The 16,979-nt window shown below is 48.2% G+C and overlaps 1 pseudogene; it reads right to left on the bottom strand.

The window, feature by feature from the left end:
- Positions 1-182: 182 nt before the first annotated feature.
- On the bottom strand, positions 183-15,185 carry LOC144752700 (uncharacterized; annotated as a pseudogene).
- Between the last annotated feature and the right edge of the window lie 1,794 nt (positions 15,186-16,979).

Raw genomic sequence — 16,979 nt, 5'->3', positions numbered from 1 at the left:
GAAAAGTGCATTATACAGTCATGGTTAATGAAACCATAGTTGAAGATGCCTAAAGTCCAAAGTCCAAAATACTACTCCCATCAGAAAGGGAATGGTGTCCAGAAATACTCCATGGAGTTACACACACTGGAGGAAATTAAGGTTGAGGTTTCTTGCTGGTGGTAGTGGGTGTCTTGCCATCCTCATCTCTTGGATTTTTGCATGGACATCCTCACTTGCAACCGCGGGGGATCCACTGCTGCAAAGACAGGGGTGTCTGCAGGCATGTCTTTCTCTGGCAGGGCCTCCCTTCCTGAGGCTGCCACATATGTAGATGGCCTGGATGTAGTTGTACCACAGGAAGAGGTAGATGGGGGTGGTACAGCCCTACACAGGGTTGTGTTGATGCCTTGTAGCACCCCAATGAGCTGGCTCATGTTAGTGTTGTGGGTGGCCAGCTGCTTGTGTATGACCCTCTGCAACTGCTTAATCTCCCGAATTTCTGACAATACTTGTCCCATAAAACCTTGGGAATACCGATAGACTCCCAATAAATGGTCAATGGTGGCCTGGGTGTGAGTGCCCCCAGTGGCCTCACTCTGCTGGCCTATAGTACCCCTCCCACTACCCCTACCCCCACAGGCCTATGCCATTGGCCAAGCGTGGCTTCTCCTACTGAATCCTGGTGCCTCTGTGACTGGGCTGGTGATTGTCACCTAACTGGGAGGCACAAGATGATAGTGACAGTGCTAGGTACACAGGTTGGGAAGACTAGGGTTGGATGAGGTGTTGCAGCTGGGGTGGGAGGTGTTGGTGTGGGCACAGTGAGACTCGCTGTCTGCCCAGGCTGACCACATGTGCCAGGGCCATCATCCACGTCCACATGTCCATGAGTGTTGTCATTACTGAGGGCTTCATCCTGGGATGGAGTGGGAGTCTGTTCGTTGGACAAGCTCTGCCTAGGTGCTGTGCCAGATCGGCCAGTTGTGAAATAGAGAACATTGTTATTGGTGGAAGTTTGGTATGTATCTTCATACACATGTTTTATGTTACAGTACGTAGAGACCTAGGATAAACAAAATAGGTAGAGATTACTATTCTGATATATTTCCAAGGTACTGAACTTCTTAACAAAGCATTTGGAGACATTCAATACATGTACTATAATTGCACAGCTCATTAGATGTTCTGATATGGTGCATTTTGGATTAAGGAATGAACATGACATCTCAAAAACACTGAAGCCAACACAGTGGAGAGATAACAAAGCCTAGTTGTGCACAATGCAGGCAAACACATACATTGGTTGCATATTTTGGATCAGTCATCATGTGAGCATTGCAGAGTCAATGGGTCACCTGCCACTTCTAATCAGCTGACTAAGCTTCATGCCTTACAAAAATTGAGGCACCCACTTGGTATGGTGTCGCTCATGCCATCAATAGTTACAGTTGAGGAGACAAGAACAACATAAAGCTAAGTAGGCAGACATGTCTCTGAGTAGAGCATTGTATGTACTTTTGCCCATTCCATAAGAAATGAATATCAGTTGTAAGATGTCAGACAAATGGGCAAAATCACTATTGCATCTTGGATTCTGCTACAGAAACAGGACCTCATGGTAGTTGTAGTCATTTCAATCTCTACTTCCCAATATTTGACAAATAGTTAACTCTGTGAGAACTGAACATCAGTTGTAACTTGTCAGACAACTGGGACTGGGCAAAATTACTGTTGCATTGTGTTTTTTGTCTCAGAAACAGGACCCCATGGTAGATGTAGTCATTTCAATCTCTACATCTCAACATTTGCAAATTGGTTAGTGGATTATACCTGTTGTCAAAATGCAGTTGGGCTGGACCATACATTAGCATATTGACACATATCATGGGTTCTGGGATGATTATTTAATAGTAATACACTAACAGGCAGCATTCCAACATGTGGCATGTAATGGAGATTGATATATGTGACTTTATATTCAGCAATACACATTGACACTGACAATCAAACATCTCTGATACGTCTTTACATGTTAGGAAAGTAGACAGACAACATAATAGCAAAAGCTGAAATGAGGTGAGAACATAGAGGACATTGAAGTGTTGTGAAAGTTAATGAGGTGTAACTTGCCAGATTCCACCCCCCCAGCTATTCCGGTGAAGCCCTCAGAATGTAGAATGGCAAGTCCTTCTCCTCCCAGGGAAAGAATTGTATTGGGGCACTGAGAAGACTGCCGCCAGTACTCTGGGCCTCTAAGAGTTGTTTGGAGGCCAGGGAATGCACCTCTCCACTCACGTCATTCCACCTCTTCCTTATTTTCTCCTTTGTGCTTAGGGTGGTACCTACAGGATTAATTCTGTTGACTATCCTGTCCCACATTTCCCTTTTCCTACTCAGAGAAGTATGCTGGACTTGTGGCTCTGCTTTTATGTTTTTATCCACTACGACTGACAACTCAGCCGCTGAAAAATTTGGATTTTTTCGACGTGACTCTAAATTAAAGTGTGTGACAAAGAAAATAAAAACACCAAAGGATAATTTCAATAAAACATGGTGGTGTCTATCTTGCTGTGCTGCAGTGGAGAGGCAAAGAATAATGGTCTGGGGTGTGTTTTATAGAGTTATTTGCAGGTGTGTCCACTTGGCCAATGGATACCAGATGTGTTTTTTTGTATCCATCAAATAGGCACTGTTCTGATGCTTTGCTGCGAGCGTACAGCGATGGACTACCGCCATGGAGGAACCTCTGCAAGGGGAACACCAGTAAAACTGTGTATTTTAAAATCGGCTCGGTGGCAAGCCACAGCCCGATGACAACAGATTATGCATCACCAACATTGCTTTCTGCCGCAGGCCAGGCAGGAACCACTTTGTTGACGTAGGTTCAGACTGCATGCATCGTAATACGGCAGGCAGAAGAGCACCGGCTCAGTGATCTTCTTGAGACCCCTGCCGCAGCGATACAATGGTTAAAACGCCAAACTCAAAATCAAGCCCCATGTCTCTTTGCAAACACCACCAGACTCAGGTTATTTGAAAAGTTTATTTTTGCAGGTAAACTCCAAGAAGACCAAATGCTCAATAAAAATAAACGTAACACTTAACCATTAAATAACTTTCCAATTTATCCATTAGTTCATATGTGAAATTATAGGGATTTTAGCAGGGGTCGGAAAACTGCATCCAACTTAGAACCAGAACCTTAATGTTGTAGATACCTATTGATTCAACAGAAGGTTCTCTACGGGAATGTTGCTACCATCACTTTATTATTACTTGGATTCTAGGAGTCCATAGCAAAGCTAAAAAAATTATACATATTGTTAGACTTGGCATCTTTTGGCGTGTTTCCCCAAAGTTTTGGTTTTCTGACCTCCCGGGTTTGACTCTGTTTTTGCTGGTATAATGATTCTGCGCACTTTCCTCACTGCTGATCACTGGTAAAGTGCAAGTGCTCCTGTTGTAAAATGTGTTATTGGTATTTCCATGATTGGCTTATTGATTTATGTGTCAGTCCCTAGTAAAGTGCACTGCGAGTGCCAGGGCCTATAAATCAAATGCTGTTGGTGGGCTGCAGCACTGGATTGTGCCACCCACGCAAACAGCCCTTAAAGTGTAACTCTGGCCTGCCATTGCAGAGCCTGCTTGCAGCCTGGGGCTGCCATGGTGACTTGGCAAGGGCACCCACTTGCAAGTCCCTAAACCTTCCCTTTTCTACATGTGAGTCACCCCTAAGGTAGGCCCAAGGTGCCCCCATGGGCAGGGTGCATTGTATGTGATAGGTAGCACATGCCCTGGTGTGTGTGGCATGTCCTGATAGTGAATTACAGCCTACTTCGTTTTACACTGCTGCAAAGCTACCTGTTCCCCAAGGCCAGAGTGGGTAATTTTGATTATAACATCCTATAATCCTAACTGACTCAGGGAACATGGTAGTCAAGTTAAGTATGCCTGAACTCAGAATGATAAAATGCATCTATTAGTGAAGTTGCTTAGTGGCCGGCACTCAAGTGTTTGTCTCTAGGGCCTGTGCTGGGCCCCGATCATCAAGCCTGGGACAGCGGTGTAACTGTCGGCTGCATGGGGCTGGGCCTCGCGGTGCGGCGGCGGACTTGCCCGGAGCCGCGGCGATGCCATCAGGGGCCCTGCCCCCTTCGAGTGCGAGGTGCCGCTTCTGACCGGGGAGCTGCTCCGACACCGGCCTGGGTGTGAGCGACACCTGGGAAGGCCTGTGGTCTGGTGGCCCTGCGAGCCTTTGCCCCCCCCGTGTCTGGGGCTGCTGCTTTCAACGAGGAGCGTTGGATCCCTCGGGACTGATGATCAGGGCTGATCTCTTCAAAAACCGAGAAAAGGTAAAAAAGTTGGAACTAACCATCGCTAGTCTAGCGTGAGACACATCGCAATTGCAGAACGACGTAAGGGAGCTCCAGGCATTCCGGAGATTCGCTGAAGACAAGTTGGATGACTATGAGGGGCACCTATGACGCAACAACATCCGCGTACTCGCAGTGCCAGAAAATGCGGAGGGGCCTGCCTTCAAACTGTTCATCGAAAACTTGATTAAGACAAACCTGCAGCCGAAGGGTCTGTCCACGATGTTTGTGGTCGAGAGGGCGCACAGGATCCCGGGGAGCCGTCCAAAGCCGGGTGCCCCACCTCGTCTGATCTTGGCTAGATTGCTGAACTACAGAGACCGGGTCACCATTCTTCAGGTAGCCAGGGTCGCCCCGCGGGTCCAGCTGGACAACTCCGACATCACCTTCTTTCCCGACTTCACTTGAGCAGTACAGATGCGCCCACGCTCCTTCTTGGATGTTAAGAGACGATTGCGGGAAAAGGGTCTCAAATATGCTATGCTCTTCCCTGCCCGTTTGTGCGTGGAGGTTGAGGGCAAAACCAGATTTTTCGACTTGCCGGAGGTCGCATCTGAATGGCTGGACACCCTGAAACCATCATCGGAGTGAAGTCCTTATATCTATCGAAAGCTAACCGTCTGACATTTAGTATGAGCCAGCGAGTGGAGTTGCTACCACTAGAGGCTGTTATTAATTCTAGAAATATGCCATGGGAAGAATTCTCCTTTGGCTAATTAAAGTGATAACTTGACTGAGAGGCTGCTTCAGACTTGAGAAAGAAAACGAGATGACTAAGGCGTAAGAAATTGCGAGCAGACGCTCTATTTTCAGAAATTCAAGAGGTTACTGACTGAATGCGGTGCCATATTTAAGCAAGGAATTCAAAGTACAGCTGCAGCACATGAAAATTGGAGCTAAGACTAGTCGCTATATAATCAAATTCAAGATCAGTACTGAGAGATAATGGCACATGGTGGGTCTGCTGCAACAGGACCTTGATCAAAACTCAGCCTCCTGGTCCTTGACCTCAGACCGTTTTCAGTGTCCCTTCCGACGCCGTGAGGGCAACGGCCAGGACTACATCTCCCAAGTGCTCCGGGGTCCACGGCGCACCTGTGACGCCACCGCCTGCGCCGGGAGGTGCTAGAAAATAGCGGAGCACCAAGCGCTTCGTGGGCGGCGCATTTGGACAGAGTCTGACCTTTTTTTTTGCAGCTCCTGCCGTGAGGGCAACGGCTACACCAAGCAGAGTCCTTTTCTCGCCGTGAGGGCAACCGCTACCGTTTTCAGTGTCCCTTCCAACGCCATGAGGGCAACGGCCAGGACTACATCTCCCAGGCGCCCGGGGTCCACGGCGCACCTGTGACGCCACTGCCTGCTCTCTGGGTGCTAGAAAAGAGCGGAGCACCGAGCGCTTCGTGGGCGGCGCATTTGGACAGAGTCTGACCTTTTTTCTTGCAGCTCCTGCCGCGAAGGCAATGGTTACACCAAGCAGAGTCCTTTTCTCGCCGTGAGGGCAACGGCTCCCATTTTCAGTGTCCCCTCCGACGCCGCGAGGGCAACGGCCAGGACTACATCTTCCAGGTGCCCCGGGGTCCACGGCACACCTGTGACGCCACAGCCTGCGCCCGGAGGTGCTAGAAAACAGCGGAACACCTCCCGCATCGCGGGACACGCGCGGGTGGCACTGGGAGAAGCCCGGGACAAGGGCAGGACCGCCTGTGGCCGTCAGGGGCCAAAGGAGGCCGGGCTGAGCCACCCCTCCAACCCCTTCTGCAACTGAACGTCTGGGACTGCCTTCCTTTGATGTGGTATTTTAACTAATTCACTCAGTCAAGGCTTTTCGCCATACAGCGTTTTGTTTCTAGTATTGCTGCCTAGAAATTTATTGTTGCTGGGCTTTATTATCTTTTATAAATGTTTTAAATATTTTATAATTTTATTTTTGATTGTTAGTTTGAGTCCCTGGAAAACACCATCTACTAAGAATCCTTGGTGATCAGCATGGGCAAACCAAACCCCTCAACTTCTCACCCTTTAACTAGGCATAAGGCAGCAATGAGTCAGCCACTGCCGAGCTTAACAGCTATTGATAAATTGCTGACAAAAACAATAGGGGTGGTGGCATCGGCTATTGAAAATACTGAAAGACGACTTTCTATTACTCCTGCCATGCCCCCCTCTTTGACTACTGCAGACTTTTCCCTAGCTATAGTTAATTCCCCAGAATTAACGTTAACATTGATGCCCTCCTTTGCTGAGTTACCATGCTCACAGCCCGCCCCGGGCGATAGTGTCTCTATTGACCTTGCCACGTCCCCAGCCCCCCAGTCAGGGATAAAGGCTCCTAAACCGCACCCCAGAACTAAGGTGAAACCTGCTAAAAAAGTCACTAGGAGAATTTAATCTATACCTGATTCTCCTCAACCGGCCCCAGGTCCCTCTTTTTCTACGCTGGCACCTCCCGTCTGGGCTACCCACCTACTAATTGATTTTTATGCCCAAATGGAACAGCTTATCAATTCGCATTTTAAATCTTTATCTTGTAGGATTGATAAACTAGTTACCTTGATAAATAACAAATGTCCAAGCGGTGTTCAGCCTGTGACCACAATTGGGAACAACGTCGTGAAAGCGGCATCGGGCACAACCAAGACGGCCAATAAAAGCCATAACCCAAGCAAAGGCGTTCGCTTGGATAACCCTGTACAGGATCCAGTTTCCCTAAATAGGTAGAAAAGTCACACTGCTATGTTGGTGTCCGGCCCAGCAACAACATCTAAGGGGTGCCCTAATACAACTAGCTTGACCCCAAGTGACTCTTTACCCATTCGAAAGCTTACTGATAAAGAGCGGCCAGAATTGGGTAGAGCTCAAGTCAATCCCACCAAGAAAAACGTTGAGAAGGGAGCCTATAAAATCTCCCCTTGCCCCCAGCTACCACCTGAAACATCTCCGTACGTAGTGGTTTTGACCGGAGTGCCCCCGCTGGTAGGCGAGCGAGGTGAAACATTCCTTGAGCTGAAGAATAAAATTATCCTCTGGTTTAACAAACATAGACCCCTTATGGGGGCAGGCCAGGGGGGAATTCTATTCGCTCGAAGAATTAGTTGGTTGGGGACCAGACCTAAGGATATCATGGGGGACTGCGTAATTGTCAATTTTAGGGATCCAGGAGTGGTTAACTATATCCTGGATCATGGTGGCCTTTCTAATCTGGACACAATCAACACTCTACATTTGGGGTATTTCTACTCATGAGCTCAAGTACAGGGTGGCCCTGTTCCATCTTATTGTTTCCAGGGAGGACAGGACCTATAATATAATATCCCCGTAGCTAACAGTTACAGTCTCTTGAACAACGTGGACTGACTATCCCCTTTCTCGGGCCCTAATGTTTTGGGAACTTACCAAGTTGGGAGCAAGGTGGAGGAGGGTGTGAGTGATGAGGCGGGGCCATCTGAGATGGGTACTGGGATTAAGGCAGATGGTATTCTAAGTTGCCACCCATCCTCGGTTACCAGCCCCATTGGAGCCGGTAGAGAGTTGGACATACACACCCACAGAGTATCGCCCCCTCCCTCTGTTTCTCAATCGACATTTGTTATTCCGGCCTGTGCAGATACCCGTAGATCGTTGATTGGGTCATGAATGTAGCCAGGATTGGGTCTAAGTTGGATGATCCAGAATGGGGAGAGTTGGTGGATAGGCATGACTTGTGTTTGTTCCAAGAGACCTGGTCAGTGTCAGACCCTGCCAGGGTGGATTACGCAACATTCTACAAAATGGCAGTGCAGGGTCCCAGGGGAAGACCTTCGGACCTTCGGGGGCACTGTGTACCTGGGTTGCCTCCCATCTGGGGTGTTCGGCCAAGCTAATAGACTCTCACTCCCCGTACATCCTCTGTATCTTACTTACATTTTTGGATGGTTTGACGCTGGTAGTGATCAATATATATCTACGTCCCACTCCTCTTCAGCTGGGCTTATCTCAATTGGAGGCGCTGGAGGAACTTTTTTCTATGTTTCCTCCATCGTCCCACAAAATCATCGGGGGTGATTTTAATTCCCATTTTGAGCCGTTTGCTGGGATCCCCCCCTGTAACGGCGGAGGAGGACTCCAACTGGTATATTCCGGAGTGTATTATGTACCCGGCTAAGCGTATATCTCCTTTGGCCCTGGAGATTAATAAACTGACAGTTGCTTACTCCCTCAGGGCCTGCAAGGGCAGGATACCTCCCGATGTACCAGGTACAAGTACATATAATAGACCAGGGAAAAGATAATCCATTAACTATATTTTGGTCAACGTGGATTTTTGGGCCCAATTGAGAGCCTTAACTGTTATCCCTAGGGTAGATAGCGATCATAACCTCCTATCACTTGAACTGAACTATACTTTGGGACACCAAAATGATCTGGGGGTACTGGAGTCTATTAATGACCTGAATCTAGTCACAGCGGCGGGTGGCAGACGCATTAAGTGGGCAAAGGTTGCGCTAGCCCCAGACAAACTAGCGGAGATATATCATCTTGTGGCTTGTTCCTTAATAGAGGTAGGTGACCTTGTGGGCGTCAACCATGATTCGTCCTACTTCCAGGATCTACGATATATTCATAATAAGCTCCTTTCCAGTTTAGCGGGCTATTTCTACAAAACGGACAACTTGAGGCCACGGGTAAAAGACCAGGCGCACTGGTTTAATAAAAACTGCAGGGTGGCAAAAAATTCCCTCATAAAGGAAGTAAAATCTGGGTCTCTGTCGAGCATTAGATCAGCTAGGCAGAACTACAAAAGACTGACCACGGACGCTAGGGCAGAGTGGGAGGCATTAAGGTGGGAAAGCCTAAAAGTAGCCTTGGACGGAAGACACTACAGAGCCTTTTGGAACCTAGTTAGATCAGGTTCTGTAGAGGGGTCGACAGCGATAATTCCTAACCTTAGTGAAGAGGTTTGGCTTGCTCACTCTAGGCCCCTCTACTCTCGCTCTGACAGCACAGCGGTAGAAGATCTACCCCCACCAAAGAACATCCCTGGCTCACCCCAGCCGGTCGCATTAAAGTAAAGTAAAGTCCACATTTGTAAAGCGCACAATCACCCGTAAGGGTCTCTAGGCGCTGGGGGCCGTCGGGAAGATTAAGCGAGCTATTGCCCAGAGTCACATGGTGCTGGGCTAACCTGCCGCCGGAGCCGGGGATCGAACCGTGGTCCCCAGATTCCAGCGTCAGTCGCCCTGGCCGCGGCGCCACACCTCTTCCACAATTAGACCTTGATTGTCCACCCTGCACCCTGCTTGAAATCCAGGTGGCCTTAAAAAGCTTAACTACCGGGAAAGCTCCGGGGCTAGATAGGATTCCTGGAGACCTATATCTAAACAAACAGAAGTTTGGGCCCCCTATCTTTGGTTATACTTTAATGCCATTCTACAGGGTATGGAGATCCCCGAAACCTGATTAGGCGCAGAAATTATACCCATCTACAAAAAGGCTTCCCCCCTCGACCCGGCCAACTACCGCTCCATTAGTCTTATTGACATCCTCCAGAAACTATATTCCCACCTTTTACTCCTTGCAAGCGGGCTTTAGTGCGAAGATTTCTACCATCGACCAACTGTTCAGATTACAGTTGGTATACTGGAAGACGGTTTTTCTGGGGGCGGGTAGTTTGTATTTGATCTTTGTGGACCTCCGTTCCGCATTTGATCTGGTCCAGCAGGACAAGCTCTGGGTAATATTACAAGAGATGGGCGTGCCGGTCTATTTGTGCCACCTATTCAAACGCTTGCACCAAGGTACCTACGCTAGGGTGAGGTTTGGGAGGAACGGGGAGCTCTCAGCTCCGTTCCCAGTGGAAAAGGGAGTGAGGCAGGGGTGCGTGCTGGCCCCCACGCTCTTCTCCCTCTTCCTCAATGGGCTGATTGAGCATCTATTGGGAGCGAGGGACCTCGACTCACCAACCCTAGCAGGCCGTAAGACACCAGCCCTGATGTTCGCTGATGATACCCTTTTATTATCAAAAACCTCCTCGGGTATCCAGCGAACACTGGAGGCGTTTTGCTCCTTTTGTAGAATGAGGAATCTGGAGATTAATCTCTCCAAAACTAAATTTATGGTCTATAATGCCAGAACATCCAACTATCCCCATCCCCATTTGGATGGTCGGGGGTTAGAACGTGTGTCAACCTTTGATTATCTGGGGGTAACTCTAAACGATAGAATGGATTGGGGGTCCCACATGGCGAAGGCGATCCTGAAGTTGGCCCAATCCTCTGGCGGTATCCTAAAGGTTCATAACGAGTGTTCTTTTAAGCCGTTGGGACCGCCCGTGGAGATTTACAAAGCCCAAGCGAGAGGAGGAGCACTATATGGCGCAGAGCTGTGGGGTCACCATTGTGCAACTCCCCTAACCCTTACTGAGAATAGCTTTATCAGGCGCCTTTTGAAACTACCCAAGAGTTCCCCTCTGACCCCCCTACAGTTAGATCTAGGTCTGCTCCCTATCCAGGAGATTGTTTCCAATCGCCCCCTGCTGTACTGGAGGCGACTGTGGTCAACCCCTGAGCTTTCGAGCTACAGGGAGTACCTAAGGGACCTTTTGTCCAGAGTAGGCGTGAGAAGAATTCCCTGGCTGAAATACATCAAACAGCTTTGCCATGCTCTTGGCAAAAGTGACTTGTGGTCTTTACCTGAGGAAGCCTGCGCCCTGATCTCCAAGAGGTAAATGAGTCTGTTACTCAAGGAACATCAAACGGAAATCATGCTAGCAAACCCCGCTTTGGGTAAGTTGACCAACACCTTCTTAGATATTAAGGTTATTCCCTACTTCGAGAAGTTCCCGGACGATATCTATCCCCTACTGGCTAAGAAATGATACGTCCAGTTTAGGTATGGAACTCTGCCCCTAAGGGCTATAACACATAAGTGGCCCAACGCTTCCCAATCTTTGAGTTCTTGCCCAGGGTGTGAGGCCACCGAAGAGACGGATCTGCACGTTCTGCTCTTCTGCCCCTCCTACTCTAGGGCTAGATCCAAATGGATCATTCAAGTCTGCAAGTCTAGGGGTCTCAGGGATTATAGGGAGGTACTTAGAACTCTAAAATATGACACCTCCCCGCTGATTGTGTTTGCAACAGCTAGATTCCTCCTGTCTATGTGGTGCTTAAGAGGCGCCAAACTTAAAACGCAAAATTGTTGAATTATTCCTGTGTGTCCACTTAACACTGTATTGAGCACCTGTGCTTTACAAACAAAATATAGTTCAGGGAATGTGCATGACATCCCTCCTTTTAACTTTCTAACTTGTACAATTTTCATCATGTTTTTTAATATTGTGCTCTTTTTTAATACCATATGATCTTGGGATGTTTTATGTGTGTTTTATACTATTTGTCTAAATTGCTAAATGTGTCCATATGTGCTTTTATGGTTTTTAACCGATAATAAAGCTTTTTGACTGACTGGCTGACTATATCCATCAAAGTACAAGTATTCTTTGCCTAGCCTATTTTTGGTGGGTCCAGACCTCCTTTTCACTTTTTGTCCACGATCTCGCTCACAGAACTTTGACATTTGGTAGCGTTGAACTGGGCACAGGACTACTTTCATATGCTAATGTTCTTTTTTAGGGTATGTTAATGTCGTTATGCACCCAGAATCCACAACGGTGGGAGGGGGGACGTATGGGGAATTAAGGCCTCCCCCCATTTTCTTCTTTTAGAATCATTGTTGGGCGACAGGCACTCTGCATTTTTATAAATGGGCAGTTCAAAGCCCAGAGTGCAGGGAAGCAGGGTGGGGGGTTGTTGGGAAGGGTTGTTGTTGTTTTTTTTCGTTTATTGTATTTTGTTTTATCTCGATGGTACAGCTTTTGTTCACAATGTAACCTTCTACACCACATGCACGAATACATGGGGACACAGCGGAACAAGGAATTCAAGGTCCTAAGTTGGAATGTTAACGGGCTGGGGGACAGAATCAAAAGAGTGGTGGTACTACAGCATATCAAGAGACTCTCGCCAGACATTGTATTGCTCCAAGAAACTCATCTGATAGGGAATGTATGCAAGGCAATGCACAGATATGGGTACCAAATGGTGGCACATGCGGGCTTCACATCTAGCTCAAGAGGGGCGGGCGTGCTACTGAGAAAGTCATTCACCTTATCTATTGCATCCACACACCTCGACGATCATGGGATATAAGCGGGGGTCACAGGCACCTGGGGGGGCGCAACTTTTACATTCATATCCATTTATGCGCCACCGGGGCTACAAGTCGTGACCTTCACAGACCTCAGTGCTATTTTACTAACACTGCCCGAGGGGCACTTAGTTTTGGGCGGCAATTTCAATTCAGTACTGTCGGGCTCGCTCAACAGGCAACCTCCTTGGATACTTTCCCAGGCCGTCCATTCCTTTCATAGATTTTTAGAAGCGATGGGTTTGGTGGACGGCTGGAGAGCCCACAACCCAGACAAGATTCAGTACACCTTCCACTCGGGGTCCCCACAATAGCCTTTCACGCCTTGACTACATAATTGTCCCGGCTTCACAAGTCTTTACTATTCATGAGATCCGACACCTGGCCAGGGGCATATCCGATCATTCCCCCCTATAGGTCCACATTACTCTTGACCACACACAAGTGGGACGCATCGCACCTATTAATCCCTGGTACCTCAAAAACCCACAAATACGTAAAGACCTCACCAAATCCATAGACGACTACTTCCTGGAAACCGAGGGTACGATATTGTCCCCCAAGATGTTGTGGGAGGCCTTCAAACCCGTGGTTAGGGGCTAGGCTCTCTCTCTCATAGCAGGATCAAAGAAAGATAGAATTAAAGCAATCTCAGAGGCAAAGCAAGCGATCAACCGCCTCGAACAAGAAATAAACACCAACACCACATCAGAAGCTCTGCACTCACTCCATCTGTGTCAGAACGAATATCGGGCTCTAGCCACCGACCGTGCAAAGCTACTCGGGCAGGGCAGGCTGGGCCGTATTATTGAGTAGGGAGACAAAGCTGGGAAATGAATTGCCGGGCTTGAAAAAAAAGAACATGCCAGTAGACTTGTCCCGGAACTGAGAGACGGCGACGGACCACCTATCTCGGACCCTCAGTCCATAGTTGACCTCTTTGCAGCACACTTTCACTCAGTTTACCGCTCGTTGCGTCCTACACAGAGTCGGACTCCGCGAACTTAATTAGAGATATCTCCTTCCCAATGCTCTCTGACAATGACCGAACATTCATGGACAGCACCCCCACCACGGACGAAATTGCGCTGGCAATACGAACACTCCACCCGGGTAAGGCCCTTGGCCCAAATGGAATACCAATCGAACTCTACAAGCTCCGCCCTGACAAACTAGCCCCTTATCTGAAACGCATGTATGAAAACAGTCTCGAAAAGGGAGCGCTGCCCCTTGACCAGAGAATCGCCACTATAGTCACAATCCACAAAGTGCTGGGTAGGGCTTCTACTATACGTGAGGATGCAGTCATAGCCTCCTTAGATGCCACTATGGCATTTGACGCACTCGAGTGGCCTTATCTCTTCGCAGTGCTTGGGAAATGGGATTCGGCCCGGGCTTCTGTCGATGGGTGCGTTTGTTGTATAGTGGGCTAATGGCTCAAGTAGTTGTCAATAACAGAAAATCTGAGACATTCCAGCTCAGCCGGGGAACCCGTCAGGGGTGCCCCCACTCCCTGTTGCTATACTCTCTGGCCCTTGAGCCCCTTGCCACATGGATCCGTAAAGACGTCATGATCCGAGGGATGCAGTGTGCAGTGGTCGGTGGATTGGGAGGATCGCATTTCTCTATACGCTGACGATATTCTCCTATACCTCACGTCCCCCAAGAGATTCCTTATTGCAGTTTTTGACATCTTGGCCACTTTCGGCAGGTATTCCGGATTCCGCGTGAACTGGCAGAAATCTCTCCTCTATGTTCTACACGGGGACTCTCCTCCGTTACCCGGAACTGCCCCATACCCATAGTCTTGGACGGCTTCAAATACCTAGGCATATATATCTCTCCCGACCCGCTGATCAGGCATGCCCGTAACCTTGCCCCCCCTCTGCAAAGACTCATAAGTGACATCACGCATTGGAAGACACTCCCGCTCTCATTATTGGGCAAGGCGGCCCTTTTTAAAATGATGTCCCTACCCCGCTTTCTGTATGCCCTGCAAAACTCTGCTGACCCTGTCCCGAATACGTATTTTAAAGAGATCGAGGGGCTCCAGCGAGATCTTCTGTGGTGCGGACGACCGCGCATTGCCATGCACAAACTTACGCTCGGTTGGTATGACGGCGGTATTGGGCTACCTGTATACTACTGGGCTGCACACCTTACGGCTATTAATCATTGCACATATGGCCACCAAGATAATCCAGGCTTCAATATGGACTGCTGGCTCCTCCCAAACGGGTCTTTTACCCGTGCACTATACTCTAAACCGAACAGGTACCCACTCACCAGCCCTACACAACACACAATTAAAATTTGGCACTCTGCAACTAAATCCCTTGGCTGGAGCAATAAATTGACTCTCGCCACTTCATTATGGGACTCGCAAAAACAAGGTTATCTGCGCAACTCGAAGGGCTTCGATAAATGGGACCTCATTGTTATCTCCCACATCAGAGACCTATGGAATTCTGAGGGCATGAAACCCTTCGCCACGCTCCAAACCCAATACTCCCTCTCAGACTCGGATCGCTTTCGCTACCTCCAAGTCCGCCACGCACTCCAGACAACGTTACCCCGTGACATTACTCCCCCGGAAAGCTCCCCATTAGAAGACAGACTGCTGGACGGACACCTACCTGAGTGGGGCATCTCCCTTACCGATCGGAAGCTGATTAACAATATAGGTGACCCCCTACTGGCACTGCGTGAGAAGTGGACTAGGGATGGGTTCGAACTAAATGATGAGGACTGGCAGACGGCAGTCTCCTCCCCCAGGACTGCTGCTATCCCGGCGCGGCTCCGCCTAGTACAACTCAAAATCCTTCACAGAGTGTATTTGACTGGGCCCCTGTTAGCACACATGGGTGGATTGGCAGACGAATCATGTAGACGGGGATGCACACAGACAGGCACATTCATGCATATTCTCTGGCACTGTGACTTAATCCAAGAATACTGGCGGGCAGTCCATGCAGTGATGAGCGAAACACTGGGGGTCGAAATCAAGCCCACAGCACTGAGGTGCCTCCTTAATATCTGGGAATCAACTGACCTCAACACACACTCAACTCATTGGGTCACTCTCGCTTGCATGATCGCCAAGAGAAATATAGTGCAGCTCTGGGGGCCACCCGCGCACCCGTGATTACTGAATGGGAAAGAGACCTTGATTGGAGTATGCTACGAGAAAAGACAGTTTATGTGGTCCGGGGCTGCCCCGGAAGTGGTCTAAGATATGGGCCCCTTGGAATGCATATCGTGGGGACATTTGTACTCCCCCCCCGCGATTTGGACAACGACGATCCACCCTCCCCGTGATTTCCACTGATATATGCTGTTGTACTCATATGCACCTTCTCTTATAACCAGCTGTATCCTACCCATTAATCATTGTGACAATGTACCTTGATGTCGAGATTGTTTAATAAAAAGATTTATAAAAGAAAATAAAAAAATGCAGTGTGGTCTATGTGGTACCATGTTCTCTTTGAGTGCAGCACTATATGTGTGTTAAAATTCATTGGAATCCCTGTCCCACAAGGAACAACAAGAACAGCTTGGGTCTGCTACCCCATGAAGGTCTTCATTCTTCATGTCACTGTCTTTCACACACTGGATAGCTGGCTCATGTATATTGATGAGTTGGGCAGTGTCCTAACCACTAAGCACTGCCGCTTTTCATAGGATAACAGTTCAGTATCTGCATACTGGTGTGACCCAACCTTTTTCTGTGTTGCTCCAGATGTCAATTTACCACCAACGATCACTGCAAACTTAAGTGATAAGCCAGTGCACCAATGCAACTTCTATAAAGCATCTCAACTCAAACACTGAGGAGCATTTCAAAGCAACCTCTGAATCCAGTCTCTGTTAACCACTAAACCACGTTGCAGTTATTCATTAAAAGGCATATTGACTTAAAGTTAAAGAACACCTGAACTTAACCACTAAAGCCCATGTCAAATTAAGCACCAACCTAACTTTAGGGTGTTGTAAATGGCCCTTTCTGCAGGGTCACCCCTAAACTTTGTGACTCTCATTTTTTCTGAATTCGTTTTTGTTGGCTTTAGGAGTCTGTGCACTTTACCAATGCTAACCAATATTAACATGCTTGTCCTTTCTCCTTAAAACATGGCACTATTGGCTCATCCACAATCGGCATATTTAATTTACTTATAAGTCCCTAATAACATGCACTACCTGTGCCCAGGGACTGTAGATTAAATGCTATCAGTGGTCTTGCAACACTGATTATGCCACCGACTTAAGTAACCCTTTAAACATTTCTCATGCCTGCCATTGCAAAGCCTGTGTTTGCAATTTAAACTGGCATGTTGACCTGGCAAGTTAAACCTCTTTTATGGACCAAACATCCTTTTTAATACATATAAGTCACCCCAAGGGTAGGCCCTGGACAGCCCAGAGGATAGGGTGAAATGTATT

The sequence above is a fragment of the Lissotriton helveticus genome, chromosome 5_1 (assembly GCF_964261635.1).
Source record: "Lissotriton helveticus chromosome 5_1, aLisHel1.1, whole genome shotgun sequence".
Classification (NCBI taxonomy): domain Eukaryota; kingdom Metazoa; phylum Chordata; class Amphibia; order Caudata; family Salamandridae; genus Lissotriton; species Lissotriton helveticus.
This window is presented reverse-complemented; position numbering and strand designations above follow the sequence as displayed.